Genomic DNA, 10,593 nt, shown 5'->3' with positions numbered 1-10,593 from the left:
TAAAACAATTGAGCAACCATGCAAGGAACTTCAAATCTTCAATTACCATGCAGGGCTGCTTTTCAAAGTAAAAGGAAGATAAGTGGAAGGAGAAACTTCTTTGTAAGGAAAACCAGCACGGAATGACAACTGACAATTTTTCCCGTCTTTTAGATGTTCCCATATTTTTGTCATAGAGATGGAGGGAGGTTCCTGACAGCTGCAAGACTGACAGTTTTTCTGGGAAATTGCAGGTTGGTCAGTTTTGCACGGGTGGCTGGGAAAGTCATGGCCAGTGTCCCCTTGGAGCAGCTGTCCGGCCACATGGGGGAGAGGAATGTGATGGGAAAATGTCAGCGTGGCTTGACCAAGAGTGAGTCACAGCCCATCTCGTTGCCTTCTGTGATAAAGTGGCTGGACTCACAGGCAAGTGGAAAACGGGATGTCACTTACGTTGACTTCAGCAAGGCTTCAACACTTCTGCAGTGTCCTCATGCGCAAGCTAGGTGATAGGGCCTGCAGTGGGTGTCCCAGTGGTTGGGTAAATGCCCCCAATTAGGCAGTCAGGCCCTGAGGTGGTGGCTACTGGGAGGCATCTGCCTGGAGGTTGGTGCCCCATGGGGTCCTGCAGGGTCTCCACACGGTATATCCTTTTCACCACCCCTATTCTTGACCTGGGGAGAAGGCCGCGGGCCTTGTGCATGGAGCGAGCAGGGCCAGAGAGGCTGGAGAGAAGGGAAAGCTTTTTCCCCATGTGGGGAGTAGGGCGCAGGGAGGTGGTCTCATCTCCCTGCTTGGAGGGTCTCCAGCCCCCGTGGGATAAAGGCCTGACCCCATGGATGAGACCGCTCTGGACACATGGGCTGGACTTTGAGGCCTCCTGAGGCCCCTACTGGTCCCAATTGTCCTGTGGTGCTGCGGCCCAACAGACAGGCTGCAGTCACTGCTGCTTAGACTCAGAGAATGACTGAGGTGGGCAGTAGCCACTGGAGGCTGATGGGTTTGACCCTCTGTTCAAACCAGAACAACTTCCATCAAAGCTGTTTGTGGCATCACCTCCTCAGTTTTGAGTATCTCCTGTGGTGCAGGTGAAAGCAGGGGCTGAATAAACTCCATCAGAAGCACGGTATCCACAGGGTCTAACACACGTTACAGTTAACAGCAGCATACCCCTTAATTAAAGCACGGGGGCTGATCAGGACTTCGTGCAGAAACAGCTACCTGCAGCAAAAGACCAAAGATTTTGAAGAGAGAGGAACGCAGACATACAAGCAAGGGTAATCAGATAAAGTCGTGAAAGAGGTTTTTGGCTGAGCAAGTTTCAAAGTAAAAGCGTGATGCTGTGAAGCTGTGGTACCTCAAAGGCAAACGTCTGAAGCTTCATCCCTAACACGCATCTAATAACAAGCCCAAATGTTTGAGAAAGGTAACAGCCAAAAGCTCATTTGTGAAACACGAAGTTCAATGCCAGTTTCTCTTCCATTTAGAAAATTGTCTCATCATAGTAAGAGAGAGCGTCTTGTCCAACTTGTGTTAAATATGACTGAGGGTTGCCAGGCTTTTGATTTTCAGTAGAAGCAGAAACACAGGAAATTACAGGTCAGGGAATACTGTAATTTAGGACTGCAGACTGTGCATACAGTATTTCTGCCAAAATGTTCAGTAGTATAGCTGAGTGATGAGCTGTGTTTTCAGCTTTCCACACTCATCCACAGGGATGTGTAGGAGAGATCGCCCTCCCTGAGATGTCTGTCTGTTTTCTGGCTACCTATTTACCAGAGGTTAATCCTGCATCACGCTGAGCTCTGCTGGCATTCCCTGGCCTGTCCCTGTGACAGCAGTATTTGGAAATAATTTTGGATAACCTAGATTCTGGAGGAGAGACTTTCCGGCATTTTGGGGTATATTTCTGTTTGATTGATTTTGTTTTGTTTTTATGGTTTCTGTTTGTTTGTTTTTGTTGCTTTGTTTTTTGTTTTTGATCCAAGGGCAGCTGTACAGACAAGCCGCATGGAGTATGCAGGGCCCGGGCAATAAGTAATGACTAATTAACTCCATACAGTTTTTTGGCAGAGAACTGGGCATTGGCAGGCTGAGGAAAATTTTGGGTTCAGTCTGCTGTTAGCACTGTTACTGCCAAAGTTTGACACTTCCCCTGCAGGTCGGAGACTTGAGACATAACTGATGCAAACTGATGAAGATGTTTGTTAATTAATGATCACACGAGAAGGAAATTGGTGGAGCGGCAGAGCTGTCAATGATCTGGGCAATAAGATACACCAGCTTGCAAGTGAGTTACAACGCAGAGCATTGGGCTGGACTACGAAGCTGCCAGTCACAGATTTGAATCCCAGTGAGGTAGGTAAGAACATACTCACACTTGAATTACACCTCTGTAGGTGTGGAGGTGCACATCTGTTTCCCCTCTCACCCAGCTCTGAGGAAACACAGACCTGACAGCAGGCTGCCCAAGGAGGGTCTGAGGTGTCCCCATGGCAGCTCCACACCACGCTTCCTGCGGCTGCGTGTCCTCTGCTGGAGGATCTCCATCCTCTTTTCTCTGCCTGGCTTTACACCATATGCACTTTTCTTTTTTCTTATTTTGAAATGACTTCTTTTTGCCATCCTCACATCTTCCTTCCACCGCCGAGCTCCTCCCAGCAGGAGCCCCAGTTGCTTTTCCCCACTGGTCCCAGTTTTGCTATGTCTGTACCCAAATTTGGTATTTCTGATGCTGGCAATATTGGCCTTATCAATGGGAGTCCCTTGGCATGAGTGGCTTCACAGCCCAGCTTCCCCCAGTGTTGTTCCGCTCAGCCTGGATGGATTCTGTTTTACCTTACTCACTTCCCAGACACAACGATCTTACTTCAACCTCAATTTCCCTGCCCGTCTCCTCCAGTTTCTCACCACACATGCTGAAGGTCTGGGAGAAACTCAGAGGTCCCGCTCTTGTGGCAGGTCCCCAGCACAACCCTTCCATCATCCCTTGGTTCCCCCTTGTTCAGAGAAGGGCAGCTGTATTTCTGAGCATTTTTACAGTAGTTGCAGCCCACATGACAGGAGCATCTGGCTGGGCTGTATTTACAGCTATCTGTACCTCGGGCAAATTTTTCATGGGAGTATAAAACACATACAAATAAAATGCAAGCTATAAAAATGACAAGAAGATAATAAAGCATTCCAGTCGCCTCTCTGATAGTGCATTTAAGGGACAAAATGCCCATCCAAAAAAGTAGTGAATAGATGCCACAATGTTTCAGAAAGGCTGTTTTCAAACCAATCGCCCAGTTTGCATTCCCACATGCTCATATTTCAATAGATTCTTTTGTCCATTTGTGGGCCAACCTACTGCTCTGTCACATGTGGAAAGAAATGTTTGGCTGGTGTTATGAATGTGATGACACCAAGATCTCTTTAATTAGTCTCAGAGAAATGCCAGCGTATAAAAGTGCTTACTATGGAAAAAGGGAGACAAAGCTACAGGACTAGTTTTACACATTAGTGTCAAAGTATAACAGTATTATTGTTATTGTTGTTGTTTTTATTGGGTTTTGTTACTCTAGAGTGTGTACACATAGAGAGCTGTGCAGTGCTCCAAGCAGATGGTTGTGTTGGTGGAATCTCCATTAAGCGTTCCTTCACTTTGTGTGCCTTTGTTCTGCTTTCTCCACTGGTTAGTTTATTTGAGGTTGCAAATTCACAGACTGGATACCAAAGTGTCTTTCATTTCGCTCAGAACTTTCATTTTTCAGTCCCGTTGTTTTAGTTAATTTATGGTGCTTAGTAATGACGCACACTACAAAACCAATGGATCAGGACAGAGGCCAAAAATTCTGTGTGTTGGGTTAAGCAAGGCCCTTCTACAAAAGATAATATTTGGGAGCTGCAGCAGTTTTGAGGCTAGCCTTGGGCTTCCAAGAGCTACTGGCATGCTGTCGAAGCCACGGGCTGAAATTAGAGAGCAACCTGGGTTGGCTCAGCAGCCCCATGAGGGGCTGAGAGGTCTTCCTATGCAAGGAGGAGATTGTGCTGTGGCCTTGCAGCAGTTTATATGGGTAAGAATTAAGTATTTCTCACATGAGGCCATTTGCCTGAAACCCAAAGAGCCGGATTGTGCAGAGGCTGAAAATGTTTTTGCTTTCAAACCCAAACAACACGGTTTCTTTCCCAAAACACAACCCGGCGTTATTCTGCTGCACGATGAAAGATCAATTATTCGGGCTGTGAAAGGGAGGCTTCAGACGAGGTGGGTGCCAGCGGTCACCACGCTGTCCCCGGCCCTGGTGGGCTCACAGAGACCTCCTGTCCTCAGCGGCAGCTGCTGGAAGCTGCCCTGATGCAGCTGGGGCAGTCCCTGACCGATCCCAGCAGGAACAGCCGCTGGGGTTTCAAATGCCCTCTCTGTGCCGAGGGAATGCATGAAATATTTTGAGGAAAAAGCTGGGAGGAACAGCACGATGGCACAGCGCGAGCAGACCGCGTGGTTACGGCTGTGCTGAAAGGGCAGCGCTCGCTCTGGTGCAGAGAAAAGATTTAGGTGGAAGGAGGAGGATTTTGAGCAGCTAGGCATGAAAATCTTGCTGAGTGGGAAGGTACAAAAAGACCCGGTGGTGGAGGTCAGGAAAACTGAGCCAAAGCTTTCTTGGAAGGGGAGAACCAAGAGCAAAATTTTGTTATTGAGTCAGAGCCGCGAGGGGCATTGGGGTGCCCTGGGGAGTTGAGCTTTGGTTGATCCCATACACTGACTGCTCACGAGTGGGTGGAGTGCATTGACCCACTCAGCCCAAAGGGTTGCAGTCTGTTTTATTCTATCCTTTAGGTGAACCAACCACAGTGAGGAGGGATGGATGACCAGGTGAACGATCTCGGGGAGTGCTCGTGGTCTGGACTGAAACACTGCTGATCTTGCTCCCTCTGGCCAGTCACAAGCATGCAGAAGAAACTAAAAGGGAAGAAGGATATTAAAAAGGAGAAAATTGGAAAAGGAAAAGGGGGAAAAGGAAAGGATAAAGTCACCAGGAAGCTCCCAAAGAAGAGGAGAAAGCAATATTATCAGACATTTACATTCAAAGGTAGCATGGAGTAGGGCAGAAACGAATGTGAGTAGAGATCTTTGCCTCTGGTTACAAAAAATGGTCTATCAGGAACACATTTGAATAAGCATCATTACAGAAAATCTGGATGTGGGAAATCACACAGGAATTAGAATGATTGTATTTATTTGCCTGATTGTATTTGCCTCTAGTTTTTCCCTCACATCTGGTTTGGATTACCATACTTTTGTCTCTAGTGGTAGAAGTTTGTTGAAATGCACTTATCCAGCTCTTTCCCTTCCTTCTCCTCCCTGCCAGCTAATCACTGAGTGCAGGAAACATTTTTATTTCTAGCAGAAAATTGATGCAGCATGCATCAAAAAAGCAGCAGAAACATGCCCCAGCAAATATTTTTCCACGTGCTTTATTATGAGAAGAATTTTTAAAACAATTGTAATGTGTCCAAGCACTTGTAGGGACATACAGCTTGATCAGAGGGCATTGAAGTGGACTGAAAAACATCTATTGACACTGGTCATGGGATGAGGTCCTGGAAAAAACATGCTTAAGTTTTTCACAATTCGTTTGAAACAGTCTACAGAAAGTACTCATTGCTCTGTTCATTGCTGTAGGGTCCTGTCAGTTTCAAATGCACCCTGGTTTAATTCCACTTTCACTGAGTTTTACAGGGTTCCTCTGCAAGGGCTTTGTGTGCTGCAGCATCTCCAGTTTTCAGAAGCTTGGCTTCTTATTAGAAACCTCCTGCAGTACAAAGAAGCGAGGCATCTTGGAGCCATCTCACACTTGCTTGTGGGCAGAAGTTGTGGAATGCTGACTATTCTGCATTTCAAATCTCTCCAATAGCTGGAGACAAATGAAGCCATTATTATAAACAGCGCTGCTATTTTTTCCCCAACAGAAGCAAGACCCATCTGTTTTTATACTGTTTGAGACCGTGTCTGCAAGGTTGAACAATGCAGAAGGTAGACTGTTTTTGTTTGCTGACTTTGGGGCACAGACATCAGAACCAGGATATTTTCAGTGATTAAGCATTTGAAATCTGCTTGCCTTGGTGCTGGGGAGAGGCTGTAGGTGAGGGCAAGAAAGAGAACCAAGGATAAGACCTACTTGTTTCCACTATTTCTGAGCCAGGAGAGACCTAAATGCTACCTACCAAAAGCTGGAGGGACTTTCCTTGCACCATGGCACCATCTCAGCCTTCCAACTCCTGTGCTGAGAGTAAAAAAGCATCTCCAGGGATCTGGGGAGTGTGGGTTTTGGCAGTTTTCTGGTGCTCCGGGTTGTTAGCCTTACTTTCTGTAGAGGTTGCTCTGATGAGTACAAATGACTCTACAGGCAGGCGGCTGCAGAGATAAAAGGTGATGAGGCTCATTAGTGTTAAGCGATTGTGGCCAGACACAAGAAACCAGCTCGAGACAATGTGGGACAGGAATTACTAAATGTTTGCGGTGCTTTTATAGTGGTTTGCTTTAGTAAGTGACTTCTCTGAAGGAGACATTTCGTTTGCTGTTAAGTTTCCTTGAGACCATTTGATACCTATTCTTAGTGGTGTTATGGGTTAAAGGGTGGCAGAAAAAGCTCTTGAAAGTTGAAAATTTTAGTTAACAAAACAGATAATTTTTCTCCCAAGAGCAGACGTCCCAAAGTCAGTTTAAGCCAAGCCATGGCTTGTTGGTAAGAAAATTAGGCTTTACCCTAGAAGATGCATCTAGCTCTGTATTTCATTGCCATGATGATACAAAAAGGAGAGGAAAAGAGGAAAAGAGGAAAAGAGGAAAAATGGAAAAGAGGAAAAGAGGAAAAGAGGAAAAGAGGAAAAGAGGAAAAGAGGAAAAGAGGAAAAGAGGAAAAGAGGAAAAGAGGAAAAGAGGAAAAGAGGAAGAGGAAGAGGAAGAGGAAGAGGAAGAGGAAGAGGAAGAGGAAGAGGAAGAGGAAGAGGAAGAGGAAGAGGAAGAGGAAGAGGAAGAGGAAGAGGAAGAGGAAGAGAGGGCGAGGCAAGGCAACGCAAGGCAAGGAAGGGAAAGGCAAGGCAAGGAGAGGCAAGGAGAGGCGAGGCGAGGCGGGGAGAGGCGGGGAGAGGCGGGGAGAGGCGAGGCGGGGAGGGGCGGGGAGAGGCGAGGCAGGGAGGGGAAGGGAAGGGAAGGGAAGGGAAGGGAAGGGAAGGGAAGGGAAGGGAAGGGAAGGGAAGGGAAGGGAAGGGAAGGGAAGGGAAGGGAAGGGAAGGGAAGGGAAGGGAAGGGAAGGGAAGGGAAGGGAAGGGAAGGGAAGGGAAGGGAAGGGAAGGGAAGGGAAGGGAAGGGAAGGGAAGGGAAGGGAAGGGAAGGGAAGGGAAGGGAAGGGAAGGGAAGGGAAGGGAAGGGAAGGGAAGGGAAGGGAAGGGAAGGGAAGGGAAGGGAAGGGAAGGGAAGGGAAGGGAAGGGAAGGGAAGGGAAGGGAAGGGAAGGGAAGGGAAGGGAAGGGAAGGGAAGGGAAGGGAAGGGAAGGGAAGGGAAGGGAAGGGAAGGGAAGGGAAGGGAAGGGAAGGGAAGGGAAGGGAAGGGAAGGGAAGGGAAGGGAAGGGAAGGGAAGGGAAGGGAAGGGAAGGGAAGGGAAGGGAAGGGAAGGGAAGGGAAGGGAAGGGAAGGGAAGGGAAGGGAAGGGAAGGGAAGGGAAGGGAAGGGAAGGGAAGGGAAGGGAAGGGAAGGGAAGGGAAGGGAAGGGAAGGGAAGGGAAGGAAACTATAGAAGTTGTAATGGAATTATCTTCTTCTAGGCTTTTTACTGTTTCAAAGTTATCTTTTCAAAGCTTACAAAGATAGTTTTGATTTTCCATGTTATTTGGTTTCAGACAAGGAGTGTTATGGTTTGTAGAAGTGGCAGCCTTACCTGCTGAAAAGACAAACTGAAATTTCTCAGGTTTTCGGTCTCGGGCATCTGAGTCCCTGAGTGCTTCTCCATGTGGTTTACCATGCTCTTGAACTCATTTAGATAAAAGGATCACAGAACTGGCTGAACTGGCACAGTCCTGATGGAACCATTTTTCACACCAAGTAATTCATGGAAGTTATGCAATATATATAAAATCAAAATAATCCCAGAGTGACACATACCTGGAAAAAATATACCAAAAAGCTTTGTATCTGAGGCAAAACAACAGTGAACTGCAATATTTCCGGATAAGAATTCAGTTCTTCCTTTGGTTCCTCCATAGGAAGTGGAGTTGGGATTTCACTGTATGGATCCTGGTTTGCCTCAGGTGGATGGACATCACTTTCAGGCAGTTTCAGATACTTCTTTCTCTTCACTTTGGAGGTACCTGTCAAGAACAAGTCTTAGGAGGAGTGGCTGAGGGAGCTGGGATTTTTCAGCCTGGAGAAGAGAAGGCTCAGGGGCGACCTTATCGCTCTCTACAGGTACCTTAAAGGAGGCTGTAGAGAGGTGGGGGTTGGTCTATTCTCCCACGTGCCTGGTGACAGGACGAGGGGGAATGGGCTAAAGTTGTGCCAGGGGAGGTTTAGGTTGGATGTTAGGAAGAACTTCTTTACCGAAAGGGTTATTAAGCATTGGAATGGGCTGCCCAGGGAAGTGGTTGAGTCGCCATCCCTGGAGGTCTTTAAGAGACGTTTAGATGTTGAGCTTAGTGATACGGTTTAGTGGAGGACTTGTTAGTGTTAGGTCAGAGGTAGGACTCGGTGATCTTGGAGGTCTCTTCCAACCTAGACGATTCTGTGATTCTGTGAATATTTTGTTATGGGCCGACTCACCTCTTTGTCTCATGAAGACCTCACTGAATTTGTAGTTCGATTGGACTGAAAAGACGTGCCGCTCTGGTCTCAGCGGATTCAGGGAGGCTTAGGGGATGCACGAATCTGAAAAACATAATGGAACTTGGTGAGCAAAAGCAGTGGTCCCATATTGACCTCCTAGAGACTAAAGCTGTGATATTGCAATCCATGTCAACAGGCACAGGAACATGTTGCAACAGTTTATTAAAAAATGGTAATACCAGAATGTGCTTGTGATTAAAGATGCACATGGCATTTAAACAAAAGGAGACTTTGGGGCTGACATCTTTTCTTTTTCCATTTTGACACTTTTTTTAGAGAATAAGGTCTCTGGCTCTGAGGCCAGTGGAGGTTTACAGAGCCAGAAGGCACTGTCTCTTTTGTGTCACATGCATGTGGATGGGTGACCACGTTCCCACCTCTCTGTGCTTGCATTGAGCAGTCAGCAGTGACAGAGCAGTGAGCTTTCACAGCTGGGGTGCAAAGAGTCAGTGTGATTAGAGGTCTTTGCCATTAAACTGATGTAAGAGGTTGTGTGGCTGTCTGGATATGGACAACCAGTGATCAGTTTATGTAGTCTGGGAATGCATTTACATAGACATGGGTAATTTAGTCACCATGACACCGAATTGAAGTATCTAGACAGGCCTTCACACTCAGCTTTGTATAATCTTGCTGGAGTTACACCAAGATTTCTGCACGTAGACTGAGCCCACTTATGCACAATTCCCTTTGTTTATTCAAACCCCTCAATTTCTCGTGAACTACTTGTATTTCCTGGATAAATTGCACTAGTGCAGACAAAACACAAGGATGACTAGACCAGCTATGCATTTGGAAATGCTTTCCCCACTCCTTTCCGTTATTCCTTTGCACCAGCTGCAGTCTTATCTCGTGATGGATTAGCCCGCATTTCCCATCTCTCATGGAGATGAAGGGGTGTGCTGCTACCTGCTCTTCAATGAATAACTGCATCATATTTTATCTACAGACATGAAATTGGTGCTTTGAGAGACAGGGCTGTTATTAAGCTAGCAACTTAATTAAAAAAAGGAAGTCGTGTGCTTTCAGATGAGATTTTAGACAATGAATTCTGCCTTTATTAGCAAATGAGTCCTTGATGTTGTTTGAAGGAGACAGTCACCGTGGAAAACGTAAGCCTTGTGGTGTAGCTGTGTTTTGGAGCTGTATTTGCTGGTTTCCTTTGTTTCAGGAGGGAGTATCTTGTGTACTTCTCAGGTCGGTAGCGGGCCCTTGTCTGTCCTTCAGCGACTGTGGTAGGAGTAACTGCGAAACTTGCAGGGCTCGCAAGATTACTGCATGTGCAATGAGGAGTTCTCTGTTCTTCTGGGTGTTCCCACAGATCCGCTCAGTGAAAAAGAGAGCATACACAGAAAATTAATGGCTCTACCCTGCTAGCCAGCTCACACAAGGTTAGCCAAGACATCCCTGTGACAGCTGAGGAGCAGCCAGGCTGTGGCCCTCAGCTTTGTCCTGTCCAAAGCAGGCAATCTGGTGGCAACTCGAATGCAAAATCTGATAGTTTTTTGTCCCACAGCCGTAAGTTGGAGCCCTGGTACTATGGACTGAGACCTTCCGTGGGGCATCAGCCCACTCTTCTTGGGGCCTGGTGCTCATGAGAGTGCACCTCTGTCACCAAACTGGTGACACCAATCTCAGAGGACAATTCCCGAGAGTATATTTTATCTACGTCTGTTTTACAAGACACGCATGCCAGAAATGTTTGAAGGATTCAAGGATTTGTTTCAAGGAATGTTTCAAGGGTTGAATCGT

General features: G+C 46.9%; 1 long non-coding RNA gene across 1 annotated transcript; it reads left to right on the top strand.

Moving 5' to 3' along the window:
• The first annotated feature begins 1,424 nt into the window (after window positions 1-1,424).
• Window positions 1,425-5,425, top strand: LOC310889090. The gene is made up of 3 exons (XR_014576374.1): window positions 1,425-1,880; window positions 2,141-2,337; window positions 4,802-5,425. It is a non-coding gene; the product is annotated as an uncharacterized lncRNA (long non-coding RNA).
• Window positions 5,426-10,593: the final 5,168 nt, after the last annotated feature.

The sequence above is a fragment of the Anser anser genome (assembly GCF_964211835.1).
Source record: "Anser anser genome assembly, chromosome: Z".
NCBI classification, from domain to species: Eukaryota; Metazoa; Chordata; class Aves; order Anseriformes; family Anatidae; genus Anser; species Anser anser.
The sequence above is the reverse complement of the archived record's forward strand: the minus strand, read 5'-3'. Positions and strand labels throughout refer to the sequence as shown.